Source organism: Notamacropus eugenii, chromosome 1 (genome assembly GCF_028372415.1).
Source record: "Notamacropus eugenii isolate mMacEug1 chromosome 1, mMacEug1.pri_v2, whole genome shotgun sequence".
Lineage (NCBI taxonomy): Eukaryota > Metazoa > Chordata > Mammalia > Diprotodontia > Macropodidae > Notamacropus > Notamacropus eugenii.
Window position 1 is genome coordinate 481,025,489 of NC_092872.1, and position 12,351 is coordinate 481,037,839.

General features: G+C 43.1%; 1 long non-coding RNA gene across 1 annotated transcript in view; it reads right to left on the reverse strand.

Annotated features, from left to right (window-relative positions):
* Nucleotides 1-5,552, reverse strand: part of LOC140519547 (uncharacterized) — a 121,049-nt gene extending 115,497 nt beyond the window's left edge. Inside the window, exon 1 of the long non-coding RNA XR_011972232.1 lies at nt 5,442-5,552. This is a non-coding gene — a long non-coding RNA (uncharacterized lncRNA). The remainder of the gene's footprint in view (nt 1-5,441) is intronic.
* Nucleotides 5,553-12,351: the final 6,799 nt, after the last annotated feature.

Here is a 12,351-nt window from a genome sequence, read left to right on the forward strand (position 1 = left end):
ACGCGGCCCCCGCCCTGGCTGGGGTGGAACAGAAGAGGGAAACAAATGGCGGTATATGCAATGGAAAGCCAGTGCCTTCTAGAGGTTTGTATCAGGAACCACAGAGCTAGCCTAGGTAGCTGCAACCCAGACCAAACCAGTTCTTGGAATTGATTGTCTGAACTTTGAGCTACTGCCGAGGGATTTCCCCCACCCCAGGCCTGGCTCTGGCCCCACCCACTGCCCTGGAGACCAGGAGATCCCCGAGCGAACAGATCCCTACCTACAATACCTGATGTCAGCTCCTTTAAGCCAGAGCCCAGCTCCCAAAAGCCGTCAAGGTCACAGCAGGAAACCTGCGGACTTGGCATTACCCAGAGAGGGAAGGGCGGGAGGGAGGGAGAGAGCTGACTGCAAACAGGAGGGTGGGAGGTGGAAGAGAAAGGAAAGAGGATGGAAGAGGGAGGAAAGAGGGGAGGAAGGAAGGAGAAGGAAAGAGGAGAGAAGAGCAGGAAACAAGAGAGAAAAGGCAAGAGAGAGGTGGGAGTGAGAGGCCAAAAGAGGGAGGGGAGAAGGACAGAATTAGAAAGCTGGGAGGCTGGGACTGAGTCTCATTCCTCCCCCTCAGGACCCAGCACTGTGTCCTACTTGTAATAGGTGCTCCAGGAATGGAGGCTATAAGAATCAGAAAATTCTTTTAATTTCCTTCCCTCCTCCCCTCCACCTCCCCCCCCCCCAAACTAAGGGACTTGTGTAAGGTCACACAGGAAGGACTGGCACAGTCTGTACTGGAGTCTACATTTTGATTCCTAGTTTTTCTAGTCTCCCCACTGGAAAGAAAGGGAGAAAAGAAAATAGCTAGAAAGGAGGGGGAAAAAAGAGGAGAGCAAAGGGAAACACTGAATCTTAGAGGGAACTTGGAATTCCTAGCTCTTTCTAGTATAACCAGGGCTTCCCAGAATCTTAAGGGGCCAAGAAGCAGCTCCAGACTCTTGCAGAGGCTCATGTTGAGGAAGATGAACCATTCCATTCAGGCTCTGCTGACCAAAGGAGGCAAGGCTAAAGGGGCCAAAGTCAAGAGTCTGAGGGGAGCAGAAGTTCCTTCCTCTTCCAGACTACAAGCTCCAGGAGGGTGGGGCCTATATCTTATCCAGACTTTGTGTGTGTTCATCCTTCATTGCCTGAAGAAGACCATGACATCAGAGAAATGATGACATGACTTGCACTTGACTTTGTTTTGAGTGAAGGAGGGCTGTGCAGGTCACCAGCCTCACTTCTCCTCCAGAGCCATCTGAATCGAGTGACAGATATTCATCAGGATGACTTGAGATGACCCAGGATGAGACAACTGGGGTTAAGTGACTTGCCCAAGGTCACACATCTAGTGTCAAATGTCTGAGGTGATATTTGAACTCAGGTCCTCCTATCTCCTGCACTGGTGCTCTATCCACTGCACCACCTAGCTGACTTCCGAACTTGGTACACAGCTAAATAATGTGTATGGAAGTGAATTGAATAATTCAACTCAGTTTACTAACTCCCTCTGAGAAAATAATTTTCTTGCCTTTCTATACCTGAAAAACAAACCAGGTTGGCTTTTTTTACCTAACACTGATAATGTATGCTCTTCATATTTCTCCACACCTTCATCCCCACACCAACATATATATAGATATATAGATATAGATATAGATAGATAGATATAGATAATCAGGAACAGTGATTCTGGAAAATAATCAGAAAGAGGGAGAATAGGTCCTAAAATCAGGCTAACAGACGAGTAGGGATTCAGTTTTCTACTCTTCAATTCTTTCAACTAGCTGTAACCCAGGTTAGAATGGGGCATACACAAACTTGCCTTTTCTATTCTGGCTGACCACATGTGTGACTCAGCACTTAGGTTCTTCATAAAATGATGAGCTCACTGGCTGTGTCTGGCCATGTGGCAGCTCAATGCTGAAAGGACTTCGTGTTTTGATATAACTCAGCAAACCCTGGGTAGTCACTTGGTCCTTCCCTTTCCTGTCCCTGTGACAGTGGAAGGGAGAGAGAGGAGCGATGCTGTGTCCAATAAAAAGAAGAAACAGCTTCCATCTTGCTGTCCTCCTTCAATCTGTCACGTGGCAAGAAAAGTAGTACTTTCATTCCCACCTTGTTCCTGCTTGTATGTAGAATGTGGACTCAGTTTGGGTCTCCACTTTGTTCCCTTTCCCAAGTAGATTATTAAACATCATCCTGGAATAGGAAGTGTCCAGACTTGGAGATGACCTTGTAACTGTAATAGGCTCAGAGGCCTTGAGTCCATTCGATGAAGCTTACTGGCTGCAGAATGTTAAAGAAAGTGATCTGTGACAGAAGACATGAACTAGGAGCTGTTTGAACAGTGCAGAGCCAAGGTGAAATATGTAATACCTAGTCAGTAGGTCCCCGAACTGCTTTGTGTTCTGATAAGGTTTAGTTAGTTCCTTGGGAGATCATTATAGTACCGTACAGTACCTTTTTTGTTTTGGATTTACTGGCTAGATTTCTTGCTCAAAGACCATGCCTTAAACCCAATTCACTCTGGAGCTCATAGATTGGACAACAGGTCCCTGCCCACCTAGCACACAGTGAATGTAAATACTAAATAGTTACTGTTTCTCTTTTACCCAGGAACTCTGAAGGTCTTCCCCTCCCAGTTTGATTTTTTTGTTATTTTTTTCTTTATTAAAAGGGGCTATCCCATAAGTAGCTACTTAAAGAGGCCTATTCATTGAATGGCTGTATCTCACTCAAAGTGAGAATTTGATAAGAACTTAGCCTAAAATGGCCAGGGTCATACATTGCAACCTGGGCCATCTCTAGTTGTCCTGATGAATATCTGATGGTTCTGGAGGAGAAGTGAGGCTGGTGTCCTTGCACAGTCCTCCCTCACTCAAATCAAAGTCAAGTTCAAGTCATGTCATCATCTTAATGCCATGGTCCTCTTCAAGAATGAAAGACAAACACGAGAATAACAGCTTCTAACTTGTGACTAAGTCTTGTTTGAAGTCATCCTATCAGTATATTGTGTGAGCCTTCTGTTTTTTAGCATTTGTTTTGTGGGTAGGACATAAATATCTGTCCTATACATGATTTATATTGTACCTTGAATACCTTGACATGATCCAAAACCTAAGCCTTAAACATTTTTTCCCAGGAAAGGCCTCTTGTAGAATCTTGAAGGTCAGATACTAAAATAGGCACAGGTGGTAAAAGATTAAATGAATGAACAAATAAATGGTCTCTTCCCTCAAGGAGTTGACATTTTACTGGATGAGATGGCAAGGCTGCAGGAACCTTGTTATATTATAAGGGTTTGTTTCTGGAATTCCCAGAAAGAACTCCTCCCTAACTTAAGGTCTCCATACCAGATGTGTGTTCTAAAGATGTCATCATAGCAAAGCTGGCTCTCTTGTTTGTATTTTGCAGTGATATGGAAAGGATTAATGGCCAGAGAAGAGTTTTGAGGTCCCTCAATAAAGAGGGGCGACAAGGTCATGATCTCCAACAGATTTCTGAAAAATCAGTCTCACGCATTTCTAGCAGCTGCTTTGACCAGTCACTCTCTTGGGAAAACCACCTGTCAGGTCTTTAGGCCTACAAAGATGCTAGTTGGCAGGTGGTTAAGCTACAAGTGTTCATCTTCATGAGGCCTGGAGGTGATCTTGAAAGGTTTCTGATCCATCTCTTTCCTTTAGACAGGATATTCCTTGAGTCACCCCAAAAAGAGAATTTGCCCTCCTTTTAGATAGATAGAAAGATAAATAGAATGTTTACTAAGCACTCACTATGTGCCAAGCATCACATACAAATAAAAAAAGAAGTCTCTCTCAAAGAGCTTACATTTAAATAGTGGAAGATGAAACAGAAAGGAGAGTCCAATAGGACAGGCTGATGGTGAGGAAATGAGGTCCTTTGGAGAGTGAGCTGAGCTGGAGGTGAACGTGCCTGTGGCCCCCTCATCATATAGTGATCTCAGCCAAGGACTCACTGTCAGAAGAGCAGGCCTTGAAAAGCAGTATCATGACTTCTTCTTTTCATACACTTTCCCCCCAAAATTTCCACAGATCCTTGATCAGAATTAATGTTCAGGAGTTCATCAACAAACTTTGAAGGCACATGATGGGCAGAAACTTGGGTTAGGCATTGTAGACTTACAAATAAGATGCCCACCTTCATAGAGAATATAATCCCAGGGAGAAGATACACCCTACTTTGAATACACCAGGAAGGCTGTGCTAAGGGCCAGATTGGAGATGCAAACAGTAAGAACTAAAGAAGAAAATTCCAAGGACAGATTAATCATTGTGGACTCAAGGTGGTCAGAGAAGGCAGTGTGATACTGTGGAAAGAATCCTGGCTTTGCAAGAGATGTTGTTCAGTGGTTTCAGACTTGTCCAACTCTTCATGACCCCATTTGGGGTTTTCTTAGCAAAGATACTGGAGTGGTTTGCCATTTCCTTCTCTAATTCATTTTACAGATAAGAAAATAGAGGCAGAGTTAAGTGACTTGCCTAGAGTCACATAGCTAGTAAGTGTCTGAGACTGGATTTGAACTCAGGAAAGAGGAGTCGTCCTGATTGCAGGCCTGGCACTCTATCTCCTGCACCACCTAGCTGCCCCTGGAGTAAGATGACCAGGGTTCAAATCCCAGCTTTGCCAAATACTACCTGTATGACCTTAGTCAGGTCACTGTCTACAACTTGGTTTCCCCACCAAATGTAAAATGAGGGAGTTGGACTTGATGATTTCTAAGGTCTCTTTCTAATTCAATCCAAGATCCTACAAAGGCTTCCTGGAGGAAGGAAGGAAGGAAGGAAGGAAGGAAGGAAGGAAGGAAGGAAGGAAGGAAGGAAGGGAGGGAGGGAGGGAGGGAAGGAAGGAGGGAGGGAGGACATTTATTGAGCATTTAGTATGTACCGAACAAGACTGTGGAAATCTGAAAGGAGTCTTAGAGGACATCTAGTTTACATTCTCATTTTATAAATGAAGAAACTGAGGCCCTGGGTTGGGGTATTGGGATAAATTGCTTGAAGTTACCCAGTTTGTAAGCAGTAGAACGAGAATTAGAACCCAGGTCTTCTAACTCCAAATCTAGGGTTCTTTCCACCATACCACAAAGAAGTAGCCCTGTTTCTAAACTCCCATATCCAGGGCCTTATTAAATCTTCCTCTTCCAAAGGAAGATTTTTTTTCTTCTGCCACATCTTGACAATTCCTCCCTCCCTTCCTTCTTTTCTCTCCATGCCTGCTCTGATTATTTTCTGCCTTGACTTAGGCAACCTCCAGCTCACCAGCCCCTATGCCTCTGGCCAAACCCTTGCTGCTGAGCTGGAGCTGGGCCCCCTCCCCTTTTCTCCTCCTTGCTCAGTTGGCTTTTCCTCTTTTGAAATCTACAGTCTCCCTCCCTCCTGCATCAACCCCCCCTCCCCCCAACACACCTTCTGCAGAACATTCAAGATTCTCTGTTCTTTCCAAATGTCTTCTCTAATCCGCCCAGGGTCGGCAAGTGGTGTGATTTCAGGAGGAAAGAGAAGGCCTACTTACCACCCAAAACTACTTTCCCCACCTGCTCTTAGATGCCTGACATTCCTTTACCAGAGAATAAAGCCTTTGAGAGGCAATGTATTTGTAAAAGCTCTGGATCTGGAGACAGCAGACTCAGATTTCTGTCCCACCTCCAAGTCCCCTAATAAGTGACTGAGTGGGTACCCTGAGCAAGTCACTTAGCCACTCTGAATATCCATTTTTTTTTTCAGTTAAAAATGGGGATGATAATGCTCACACTAGCAACCTCATAAAGTTGGAGGGAAAATACTTTCTAATATTTGAAGTGCTATATAAAGGCTTAAAGACCAGACTCCCCAAGAGAAGAAAACACATCGACTGATATTCTCACTGAGGAGTAAAATACTGATATTGGAGCCTTTCCTGAAAGCAGGAGAAGGGAAAAACAAAACAAAACAGGAAGGTGGTGACTGGACAGATGAGGGAAAGAGGACAAAAGAGAATTCTCTGCTGAAGTCCCCACCTTTCTCACAATCACTCATGTATATATATATATATATATAGAGAGAGAGAGAGAGAGAGAGAGAGAGAGACAGAGAGAGAGACAGAGAGAGAGAGAGAGAGAGAGAGAGAGAGGCAAACAGACAGAGAGACAGAGAAATAGAGAGCATTAGGCTAGTGAAATGCATCATCAGGGAAGGTAGATAAGGCTTGAATCAAGGAACTTTGATTCCATATCTACTATTTGCCAGGTGCCATTTTAGGTGCTAGTGATAAAAAGAAATGAATCATTCTCCCTTCAAAGAGTTGATACTCAACTGAGAAACACTACATGTCTACAAATAAAAATAAGGTAATTTGGAAGGGAATGGGTCAGGGTAGGTTTCCCAGAGGAAGGAGCACTTGAGTTCAACTTTCAAGATAAAAAAATCAGGCAGAGAATGAGAAGAAAGCACATACCAGGCATGGAGAACAGCTTAGGCAAATGCATGGAAGCTGGAGGTGACCCGTTGAGTTCAAGGAACCATGCAGATCCCAACTCATTTGTGATAAATGCTAGAGAGTTCACTGAACACACAGAGGCAAAATTTTCTGCCACACAGGCTAAATTTTAGCTCACTCAGCTAGTAAGGGTCAGAGGTAAAATTTGAATCCAATTGTTTCTGACTCTAAGTCCAATAAAACAGTGTGATTGTATATATGTAAGTATATATGTGTACATATACACATGTGTATGTACATACACACATGTACAATGCACATATAGATACAGTACATATGTACATGAGCATGTGTATAATATATACACATGTGTGTACAATCAATTACTTCTGCATATATACATACACACATGTGTGCATGTGTGTGTGTATATTTATATACACAGTTAAACTATGAAATACACCAATCCCTGTCCCTCCCCATGACACTTCTTTTAAATCTATGGTTTTGCTAAGTCCATTGAGATAAAATAAAACGACAAGATCAAAATAGCATCCTCCTCCTTTGAACTCCCCAGGCACTCTGTTTATACTTCATGAATTTTCACATTCTAATTTGTATTAAAGTTATTAGCATGGATATCTGTTATTATCTCCCCTACCAGATGGCAAGCTCCTCGAAGACAGGAGAAAGCAAGATCTAGGAGAAAACTCAGAATTTGGACTCAGAAGAGATGGAATTGAATTTCAGCTCTAGTGTTTATGCAACCTAGGGCAAGTCATTTAGTTTCTCTGAGCCTCAGTTTCCTCATCTGCAAGATGAGGGGTTTGGTGTCTTGTGTTAGTGTGTGTGTATTACACAGAACTCATTTCTTTCCTGCCTAAAGCCCTCTACTTTCTAAACTTCCCTGTTTCTGTCAAGAGTACCCATCCTTCCTATGCATGGGGTCTTTTTTGACTTCATTCTCCCTTGCCCCATCTATCCAATCAGTTGCCAAATCTTGCCAAGTCAACCCATGCAATATCTCTCTCATCCACCCCTCCCTCTCTGCTCACAGTCAGCATCTTAATCCAAGCCCTCACCACTTCTCTCTAGGACTATTGCCATAGCCTCCTACCTGGTCTTCCCGCCTCCATTTTCTCCCCATTGCAATCTATCTTCCAACTAGCTGCTTAAGTGAAATTCCTAAAGCATGGGGCTAATGTAGAAGGTCCATGGAGACCTTCCATGTTCTCATCTGAAAAATTAGTGAGACTCCATCTCGGAGGCCCCTTTCAGCTCTTCCTGTGGCTCCCCCACTAATCCCAACATTGGCAGCTTGCGCAGCAGACCCTATTCAATATTAAATGGAGGCAGCACGTGGCAAGTGTACTGAACTAGAAACCAGGAGGCTTGAGCTTTAGTCCTGGAAGTCAGTGTGTGACCTGAGACTCAGTTTCCTCATTTGCAAAACAAGGAGCTTAACCTAGACAGCCCCTAGGACCCTTCCAACTTGGGATCTACCCTCCTCTGACCAGACAACTTCTTAGGGCCCCCCCAGCTCTAATAAGCTACATGTCTATGAATTGAATTATCCCCTTCAAATCAATATTCCATTCCCTGTGAGCTTTTCGTTCCCAGCCTAGTGTTTCCACACAGAAGAAAGAGAACTAAGACTGCTTAAGCAATGTATAAACAAGTGCAAATTAATATGGTGCAAACGGAGATGATAAATCAAGGGTCAGACACCTCTTTTGCTTTGAATGTCCCCAAGCTGGCTAAGCAAAGCCCTTGTGAGCTCCTCGGGATGACCCAGAGGTGAAAAAGGATGAGGAGAAGGGGTTTTGCCACTTAATTCCCTGGACTCCTCTGGGCAAGTCCCTTAACTGCCCCAGGTCTATGGAATAAGGCAGCTGGATTAAATGACCCTCTAAGGTCCCTTCCAGCTATAAATCCCAGGATACTGTGGACTATGTGGAGTGCATGTCACATGCAGAAAAAATACCAGGTTTCGATTTCTAAGACGTGTTTGATTCCCAGCTCTACCACTTAAGTTGGCTGACGAGTTATTTCTTTTCCCAGAGCCTCAGTTTCCTCATCTATGTGAGGGATAAAAGATGCCAAAGTGGCACATTGGATAGAGTACCTGGCCCGGTCTCAGGAAGACCTGAGTTCAAATCAGACCTCAAACACTTACTTGCTGTGTGATCATGAGTTAAGTCACTTACCCTTGTGTACCTCAGTTTCCTTGTTTATAAAATGAGCTGGAGAAGGAAATGGCAAAGCACTCTAGGTTTTTTGTATCTTTGCCAAGGAGACCCCAAATAGAGTCACGAAGAGTCAAACATGACTGAACAACAACAAAAAAGCAGCAAAAAATTGATTAATGTCTCTTTCTCAGCATCCCTCCAACCCTTTATTCTAGGAATGTTGAGGTGAAGCCTTTTCTTTCTTTCTTCAAACATGCAAAGTAAATTTTACTTTATTTTCAAGCAAAGTTCAGCCTTTTCTCCCTCTCTGCCCCCACTCCTACATCCCAAATCATTTTCCCAGTTTGTCTTAGGTTTACCTTTCCTTGCATTGGACAAGCTCAGGTCCAAGACTCATCCCGCCACTGCTTTTCTTCTCCACCTGTATCCAAGCTGTTCCTTGACCTGACATAAATTTATAATTACACAGTAATGCATTTATATTAAGGCTGCTCTAGTCTACACCAAACTGTCAGGGCAGGATTATAGATGCAAACATGCATCTGCATTATTCATCCTACAGTTTGGCTTTTCTGTAGAAAGAAAGGCGTAGTGGAGATGACCCAGGATGAGGCAACAGCTAGTGAGTGTCAAGTGTCTGAGGTGAGATTTGAACTCAGGTCCTCCTGACTCCTGTACTGGTTCCCTAACCACTGCACCACCTAGCTGCCCTCTAGACAGTAGTAGTGAGGTTTAGAAGGTAGGAAGAGTTTAGGGGAAAAGTTACGGAATTGTTTTGGACATGTTGAATTTGAGATGCCTACAGGACATCCAGTTGAAAATGTCCCTAGAAAGCAGTTGGAACTCAGGAGAAAGCCTAGGACTGGATATATGGATTGAGGTGTTTAGCGAATGCTTATTGATTTGACTTGAATTTCTGAATTCTTCTGCCCTCTCCATTATGTCAGTTGCTTACTGCTTCGGGCAGCTTTTGAGGAAATGATGCTAGTCAAAGTTAGTATCTTAGGATTTTCCCATTTTTCATTTTTGAGCTTCAACAATACTAAATAGGCCAAGTTGAAGCTGATGTAATTGCTCTTGACATCTTTATTTTTTAAGTGTTGCATTGATCCTGCTTTTTCAAAACACGTCATTATCATTCCCCTTCCCTTCCCCCCAACATGGAGCTCTCTCTTATAAGAAAGAAGGACAATTAAGCAAAGTAAACCAATTTATCAACCAAATCTGACAATGCCTGCCTATCTATACCTCACCAGTAGTCCACCACCTCTCTGATGAAAGGAGCCAGGCATGTTTCATCATCAGTCTTCATCAGTCAAGACTGGTCATTGCAGTAAATCAAATTCTGATATTGTAGTTCTGTTTCCTTTACATTGTTGTGGTTCTTGCGTATAGCCTTCTCTTGATTCTGGTATTTCAGTCTTACAGTGTCTTCTTTATCTTTCTTCTAATTTATTTAATGCCAATTTTGAACTTTGCTCTAACTAGTCAAAGGATTGACTACTTGAAGAAAATTGATTCTGATAAGTCCCACATCAGTAATTAGTCATTTCTTGTCCTAGTCAATTTAATTTTTTGTGATATTCATAATTCTCTCTCTCTCTCTCTCTCTCTCTCTCTCTCTCTCTCTCGCGCTCTCTCTCTCTCTTGCTCTCTCTCTCCATACTGTCCAGTGCCTCCTTCCCCTTTTCTAGAAATAAAATACTCATGATATATATATATGTATGAATTTTCTGAATAGTCTTCAACCTTTGTCCTCATTGTTTTCACAAGCCCAAATCTTGCTTTCCAATATATTTTTTGCCATATCCTTGATGTCATATTCTCCCCTTTCCCATCTATCCTCCTCACAGCTGCTAAATTGATATTCCTAAAGTTCAGGTCTGACCATGCACCCCTCTGCTCAAACAACTATATTCCAGTCAAATTGGCCAGTTGGCCAACTAGGGATTGTCGTTCTCAGTACACAACACTTCATCTCCTGTTCCATGCATCTCCCATGCCTGGTATGTTTTCCCTCCTCCATCCTGCCTCCCAGACTCCCCTACTTCATTAAAAGCACAGTTCAGGGGCTGCCTCTGACAGAAAGCCTTCCTGAACTTCTTTTGGTTAATGCTCTGCCCCAAACCTACTATCCCAAATTATTTTGTAGTTGATCTGTATAAACTTTGTACATATTTATGCTTATTGTTTCCCCCTAGAAGTTAATCATTGGACAAGCATTTAGTAAACACTATGTGCCAGTCATCATGCTAAGTGCTAAAGATACAAGGAAAGGCAAAATCAGTCCATGCCCTCAGTTTTCATGGAGGAGATAACATGTATGTATACATACACATCATGTATGTTTATATGTATATGTGTGTACATTCAGGACACATACAGAGTCAATGGAAAGCAAACCTTAGAGGGTAAAGCTGTAGCAGCTGGGGCTAAAGGGTGGGGTGGGGAACCAGACAAGCCCACCTGCAAAATTGTTTAAGCTAAGTCTTGAATGAAAACATGGATTCTGAGGCCTAGATGAGGAAGAAGATTCCAGATGTAAGGGCAGCCCATGTCAAAACAAACCATTGTGGGATGGGGTAGAAGAGCAGCTCCTTTGGGCAGGACCACTCCTGTCTTTGTCTTTCTATCTTAGCAGAGGGCCAGGGCCAAGGTAGACATAACAATAAATTGTTGAATTAAATTGCCGTCCATTCCCCTGCAGTCACAGGCCATAAATGTAAGTGTTATCTCGGTTTGAAGGATTTTTGTCAAGTCCTTCAGAGAATTTTTCTGTCTCTTCATCCTCTGCCACAGAGGGGCTTAAACTGTAGCTAGGCTCGCCCAGGTCTTTTTTGCTTATGCAGATGTGAGGGTGGGCCCAAAGCCCCAAACACTTTTCCTGGCCATACATACATAATAAAAGCAGGAATGTGGCTAGGCTCAAGGAAGATAATGACCTCGCCCAGGGCTCAGCTTTGTCTCTAAACCTTCTCTTTCACCCACTAATTTGCATTGCAGAACTCTTCGGAGAACTGAGAAACTGGGGTACCTCAAACTGATCATTAGAGATTAAAAGAGGGAACCATAGAATTTGCCCACCCTTAATAGAAGAGGTCTCTGGTAGAGACCTGGATCAGAAACACTGGACCACAAAGAACTTTGAATTTCAATCAAAAAGTAAAATTAAAAGCACTACTTAGTAAGGAGTATCTCTGATCTGGAGGCAGTTAGATGTCTCAGTGGATAGAGCCATGGCTTTGGAGTCAAGAATACCTGAGTTCAAATGACTGGGCAAATCACTTCTGTTTGCTTTCACCACTGGAGAAAGAAATGGCAAACCACTCCAGTATCTTTGCCAAAAAAAAAAAACCCTGGACAGCATGGGTGTGCTGTGCTCCATAGGGTCCAGAAGAGATGGATATGATTGAACAACAAATCTCTGATCTAAGACTCTAAGAGCTTGGTGCCTAGTGATATTAGGGGGTGGAGTGGATAGAATTCTGAATCTAGAGTCAGAAAGTTGTTGTTCAGTAGTCTCTGACTCTTCTTGACCCCATTTGGGATTTTCTTAGCAAAGATACTGGAGTGGTTTGCTATTTCCTTCTCCAGCTCATTTTACAGATTAGGAAACTGAGGCAGACAGGGTTAAATGACTTAGGGTCACCCAGCAAGGAAATGTCTGAGGCTGGATTTGAACTCAGGAAGATTGTCTAGCACTCCATCCACT